The following is a 7423-nucleotide window of genomic DNA, read 5'->3' as shown; positions in this document are numbered from 1 at the left end:
CAGAACACCAAAGAAAGAAGTGGAAGGAGAACTTAGAAGATGAACAGACCTCCCACGTTCTTGGATGGGCAGAATTAGTATCAAAATGGCCACACTAACAAAACAGATTCAATGCAATCCACACCAAAATACCAAGGACATTCTTCATAGAACTAGAAAAAACCATCATGAAATTCATTTCAAAAAATAAGAGACACAGAATAGCCAAAGCAATCCTTAGCAATAAGAATGAAGCAGGAGGCATCACAGTACTGGACCTCAAATTATACTACAGAGCTACAGTAACACAAACAGCATGGTACTGGTCCAAAAGAGGTATGAAGACCAATGGAATAGAATAGAATACAGAGAGAAAAGCCCACATAGCTATCTGATCAAAGGTGCCGAAAACATACGTTGGAATAAAGATGACCTCTTCAACAAATGGTGCTGGGAAAACTGGAAATCCATATGTAGAAGAATGAAATCTAACCTTTATCTCTTACTCTGCACAAAAATCAACCCAGAGTGGATACAAGACCTAGGAATTAGGTCTTAAAACTGCTAAAAGAAAATGTAGGACCAACATTACATGGGCTTCCTTAACAAGATTTCTAAAATGTAAGAAAAAAAAACCCCAAAATTAACAAGTTGGGGTGGCATCAAATTAAAAAGTTTCTGCAGAGCAAAGAAAATGACAGCCTACAAAATGGGAGAAAATATTCACCACCAGCACCTCAGTTAGGGCAAGAATATTCAGAATATACCAAGAACTCAAAAAACTTAACTCCAAAAACCAAATAACCCAAGCAATAAATGGGCCAAAGACTAAACAGACACTTCTCTAGAGAGGAAATAGTAACAGTCACCAAATATAGGAAAAGATGTTCAACAGCTCTGGCAATTAGGGAAATGCAAATTAAAACTACACTGAGATTTCCCCTCACTCCAGTCAGAATGGCGATTGCCAAGAATACAAGTAACAGTAAATGCTGGCGAGGATGGGACTGCTGGTGGGACTGCAAATTGTTGTGACCACTCTGGAAAGCGGTGTGGAGATTCCTCACTAGGAATGGAAGCACCATATGACTTGGCTGTCCTACTCCTTGGTATAGATCCAAAAGATCTAAAATCAGCACACTACAGTGACATAGCCCCATCAATATTTATACCAGGAAAAATCACAGTAAGCTATAAAGCAAAAGTAGGGGCCCTTCAACAGATGAATGGATAAAGAAAATGTGCTGTATATACATAATGGAGTATTACCCAGACATAAAGAAAATGACTTTATGGCATTTGCCAGTAAAGGGATGGAACTGGAGACATTCATGCTAAGTGAAATAAGCCAGACCCAGAAAGTTAAAAGTTGGGTTTTTCTCTGATATGTGAAAGCCAATCCAAGGGAGAGGAGATAAAAAAAAATAGAAGAAAGAGAAGTAGAGCAGATGAGGAGGATTGAAAGGGAGGGAGGACCGATAAGAAAAGAACAGGGGAATGAAAATGAGTCTGACCTGTCTTTCCTGTGTACATATGTGAATACACCACAGTGAATCTCACCATCATGCACATCCACAAGACACTGACTAACAAACAAAAAACTCTAAGTCAATAGCAGAAAGATCAGTAGAGTAGAGGGAAAGGAACAGGAGAGAGAAGAGGGGAGAAAAAGGGAAGTGCTAGGGACTGAAGTAGAACAAATTATGACCCATGCCTTTATAATCACATCAAAACAAATCCTAGCCAGGCGCAGAGGTGCAGCCTGTCATCCCAGCAACTTGGGAGGCTGAAGCAGGAGGATCCCGAGTTCAAAGCCAGCCTCAGCAACTCAGCGAGGCACTGAGCAACTCAATGAGACCCTGTCTCTAAATAAAATATAAAAAGGGCTGGGGATGTGGCTCAGTGGTTAAGTGTCCTTGGGTTCAATCCGTGGTACCAGAAACAAAACAAAACAAAACAAAAGAATCCTAATGATATGTATAACTAAATAGAACCAATAAAAATCAGACTAAAAAGCATGGGGCCTTATATAGGAACAATGGAAATTGCTAGTACTTAAACTGTTTTTAAATATTTTCCCATTGTTTATATTTACACTGAGTATTAAGATTGATAAGTGAGGGCTTAAGCCTGACATTTTGCTATTATTTGCTTTTATGTTTCTGTTTCTTGCCTTCCTGCTAGATTCTTCGACAGTTTTTTTTTGTAAATTAATTTTGATTTATCTACAGCCTTTTTCTAAAAAAATATTTTTTTAGTTATCAATGGACCTTTATTTTACTTATTTACATGTGGTCCTGAAGATCAAACCCATTGCCTCACACATGCTAGGCAAGCTCTCTACCATTGAGCACCAACCCCAGCCCATGATTTATCTACAGCCTTTTGACTCAGTCTCCGTGTTTAACATTTTTAATGGTGGCTCTAGGTGTTAAATGATTTCTATGTGCCAACATCATGCCAGCTAGAGTGAAATGAAGAAATCTTATTTCAGCTTACATTTCTTTACTTCCTTCCTTAACATTGTGATTGCCTGAAATATTTCCTCTATCAACATTTGGAACCATGGCCCGTGTTATTAATTGTGTTTCAAACATAAACAACTCTGCATTTCTAGAGAAGGAAGTCATCTTGCTTTATCCACACTTTGACTTTTTATATATATATTTTGGGGATTGAACCCAGGAGCATTTAACCACTGTGCCATATCTCCAATGCTTTTTTGTGTTTTATTTAGAGACAGATCTCTCTGAGTTGCTTAGGGCTTCCCTAAGTTGCTGAGGCTGGCTTTGAACTCACGATCCTCCTAGTTCAGCCTCCTGAGCTGCTGGGATGACAGGCATGTGCCAGGCACCTGGCACTTGTACTCTGCTTGTTGTTATTTTCCTTGCTTCTCTGTGGATATAATTCATCATTATTTGGCCCATATTTTAACTTTAATGGCATTGGGACAATTTTTTATCTGTCCCAACTCTCCTGGGATATAGATCATCCCAGAGGCAGGCTGGTGTCAGAGGGAAACATTTGGGCCATGCTGTAGCCAACGTCTAGGTAACGTCACAACGTTGTTCAGCAACACCCCCCCCACCACCACCACCACCACTTAAAACTTTTGACAATGAAAGGGATCACCTAGGGATGGACAGAATGAAGACATCTAACAAGTGATGTATAGGCTCTTAGAATTTGTGACCTCAAGACGTGGAATGGCTTGTACTGCTCTAAAAGCCCTTAAAGAATTAAGTCAGGCCAATTTATGAAAAACCCAAACAAAAGAGGAGAGTCTTCTGTTCCAGGAAGAGCTTTGGGTCTTGTGGAGAACCCTCCTGTACCTGGCAGCAACCTGGGGAGGTGGCCAGAGATCGGAGGTATCTAGAGGGAGGTGCTTTCCTAACCTCACGTGCCCTGGGTGTCCAGCTTTGAACACAAGTGTAGTTTCCTCCTGTCACCCGAGACACAGTTCCCAGTTCAGCATCACAGCTGAGTGGCTCGAGCCCAGGGCCAGAATAAGGGTGAGAAGCCTCTGTCCAACAAGCCTTCCTTCGGGTGGATCATTAGGCCTTTGACGGCCACCTTAAAGGGACTGCATCCCATTCGAGTATACCACTGCTAGGTGCCACACCCCCCGACTCCCATCTGAACCCCCCTCACCTCTGTGTGTGGCCTCTGGGGCATGCTGGGGCCTCCCCAGGATCTCCAGGCACTAAAAGCTCTGAAATATTCATGTCATCATTGTGAAGATGAGGGCCACCCACGCTGCCGCCGGCTGACACTGATGCCCTGCTGAGGCTCTTCTGTTCCTGCTAGAGGTAGTGGGGACACTAACTGCCAGCAAAGCTTTGAGAGAAACTTCCAGAGTTTCATTCAAAACAGAGGGTACGCATATTGGCATTGAAAGACTCTCAAAGACTTGATAAAAAAGCTATCAAAAATTTCAATTGTAATACAAACTATATGAATAAAGGTGCATACATGCAGATTTGCAGATAGAATAACTGGATTGTTTTGCAAATGGTTAGATCTGCACCTGTTAGCTAAATGTGGTTTGCCCCTTCTTTCATGACCAGCAGGAGGTGGCACCTTAGTGTAGAGTCTCAAGCTGATGCGGATAGCTCCAAATAGATGAGAACCCTATTATTAAGTTTAGGTATGGGGTTCTTTTTCTTTTCTTTTCTCTATTTTAAAAGGCATATCTATGGGGACCATATATCTTGAATTTCAACTTTTCTGCTATTATTCTCTTTCTCCAAATTCATTAAAGGTTATTTATAAAATACATTAAGTTGTGTCAGGATAACTAACTTTTAATATGTAAAAGTATAATTCAGAATAAGTCTTGTCAAACAACTTATTTTTGCTTTAAAACAATGCCACAGTTGGTATAATACATATTAGTTTTCATTTGTAGTTTGTAAAGATAGTTCAATATAAAAAACCTATTAATATAAACTACCACATTAATAAAGAAAAAAAAAGATCAGTTCATAAATGCTGGAAAAGCATTGAGTAAAATTCAACATTATTTATGATAAAGAATATTGTAGGAAACTATGTAGGAAAAGAATGTCTATATTTTGATAAAAGTTTACTTTCAAAAAATAAACACATGGGTAAAATTTTAAAAGGCATTTCCCATTTAAAATTAAGGAAAGCATAAAGAATCCCTCAGTAGTTGTTTCTTCTCCCCTGGTCCCAGAGACCTATCCAGAGAAATAAGAGGAAAAAAAGAATCAGAGCTATATTTGAAACTATTATCAGAGTCCAACAGAATATTTCAAAGAATTCAAAGATAAACCAAGGAAATTAGCAAATGTCCTCAGCAAGCTTTCACAAATGGTCAGCAGACGTGAGAGTCCGCTCAACCTCCCTGGAGGTCAAGGATGGGCACTAGATACCCGTGAGATTGACATCGGAGGATTTCATGACTGGGCGAGGAGATAGTAAGCCGCAGGTCCACACGATGGGGCTGAGAATGTGAATTGCCACAACCAGTTTGGCAAATCCTTTTGTGTTCCCCAGGTAAATTGAAGTGTGCCTGCCTGGTAGATATATTCTCAAGAATTTCTTCAACAGGTTCACAGCCAACAGGTACCAGAATGTTCATGGAAGCATTGCTCATAGTAATGGACAATCTGGGACAAACTAAATAGCAAACAACAGAAGAGACAAGGAATTATGAATTTAGATAACAGAGGAAAAGAACCACAACTGTTGGGATCAATATGCATAGCTCTCAGGAACACAAGCGAAGCAAAAAATCACAAAAATGTGTTTACTATGTGACCATCAACGTAAAACTTCAAAAAAAAAAAAAAGCAAAACAATATCATGTCTGTTCACGCGGATACAAAAATACAAATATGATGAAAGTCTACACTGCTTGCAAAACTCCAGGTGCCCAAGCACCCGGCTTCACTCCATCTGATGGCCCAGATGTGGCCTCTGGATGGAGCCCTGTGGGACCCCTGGCACCTGCTCAGGGGGAGGAGGACGGGAGCAGGGAGGGGCACCATGGGGCCGAATCCGCCTGTTGTTTTATAGACAAGGGTCGCAAGTTGTTAAAGTTGAGTGATATCGAGGATCAGCTTTGTGTTCTTGGAACTGTGAAATATTTAATTAATGTAAAAATAAAAAAGGAAAAGGAGCCAATACCAGATTAAGTTCCATGGTCAAAGAGATATGATCCTACCTCTTTTGCATTTTTGCTCCAAGAAAATATCATTTGTAGCAAACAAACAAACAACTTCAATTTAGTCACACTCAGAGAGGGCACTACCTAGCTGGGCTGGAATAAAACCTCATGACATATTCTGAAGTCAACTGTATATATTTGCACTTATGAGTTATCTGTGCCATAGTATTTTCCCTTTGAGTTACTTGGTATGAAACCACTAAACCACAAAATATTACTTTGTTATGTTTCAGTGAAGGTGAGGTGGCTTTGGAGCAATGGAACACCAGACCCTCCTGGTAGGATTTTCACCAATCTCCTGGAGAGGAGGGGTTAACCCCAGGTCCTGCTAGATATGCACCCGGATATTATTTGTCAAGTGTCATTTGGCCACTAATATGAGATGTGAAAATGGTTGATAACATGAACAGAGAAAGCTTGAGTGCCTGGGCATCTGGAGTCATTAAGTCCAGCGCTCGAGTGATGGCTTTTGCAAGTGCACTTCTATGCATTGGTGCACTTCTACACATTGGTGCACATTGTGATACTCCACAATATTCATAGAAGGATTTGTGTTTACCAAGGCATTTTTCTTACATTGACGTGTATAAACACTAAGTTAGAGAATTTATTCAAGTGTCTTTCTAGACCTCAACTTGCTCAACTTGAGCTTCTCCCCACCTGGAATCCTTCTGTGAAGACAGGAGGAAGTGCACTTTCCTAAAATCCCTGAATGAATTCAGGGACACCAGAAAACTTAACCACCGTTGAAATTGTGCCTTCCAGGTCACTCATTTTTTTTTAAAAGTCAGAATCGGGATCACTCACGGGACCCCTACATCCCCCTAGCAGGACCTGGGGTTACATGGGGTTATGATCTAGAGCTAAAATGCTCATGAGGGAGCTCTGCTGGCTTCTCTTTGTCCTACTGTCACAATGTCCCAGACCTCTCTTGGCCTCTCATATTAAAAATCACGAGGATTGTAATGAAGAAAAGAAAAGCAAAGCCATGCCCTCCAGAACTCGCAGGACCTCAGCAATCCATAGTCCAACTGGCTTTTTGCTGCCCTCTGTGTGGCTGCGGTTCTGAATGGAGAGAGCGAGGAGACCAGGATGCCTCCCAGGTCCCTGGGGCTCAGAGGACTGCACCCAGCTAGGAGAAGCACAGGCCGGTCCAACTCCTGCCAGAGCGGGGAAAGGAAGGGTGCCCAGTGTGTCAGCGCTCAGTGTGGTAATTAGGAGGAGGAGCCAGGCCCCTGCTCCAGGGCTGAGAAGAGTCTCTCCTGCAGGGGCTCCTCACACCAGGGGTGGAATCCCAGGACCCCGGTGGATGATGGCCACCGTGGAAGGCTTGGAACTCGGGCATGCGACCTTCTCCCTTGACGTACAAACGCACACTGTATTGCACTTCACAGAGGCCCGGTAAAAGATCAACAAAATATAAGTAAAATAGAAATGTTATACAAACGTGGTGTAACAGATGTCACAGGAGTGTGCCCACTACCATGCCATGCCCCCTTCATCATTGTGTGCTGACGTGACACCATGCAGGCCTGTGTGACCAGAAAGAGTGACATGGCACTGATGTGGCACTGTGATGTGGCAGTGTGGTGTGGCACTGTGATGTGACCCTATGACATGGCAGTGTGACACAGCAGTGTGACATGGCACTGTGACGTGACTCTTGATGTGGCAGTGTGGTGTGGCACTGTGATGTGATTCTGACATGGCAGTGTGAGACAACAGTGTGACATGGCACTGTGACATGACAGT

Source organism: Spermophilus citellus, assembly GCF_964194105.1.
Source record: "Spermophilus citellus genome assembly, chromosome: 12".
In the NCBI taxonomy this organism is placed as follows: domain Eukaryota; kingdom Metazoa; phylum Chordata; class Mammalia; order Rodentia; family Sciuridae; genus Spermophilus; species Spermophilus citellus.
Note: the sequence above shows the minus strand (reverse complement) of the source record.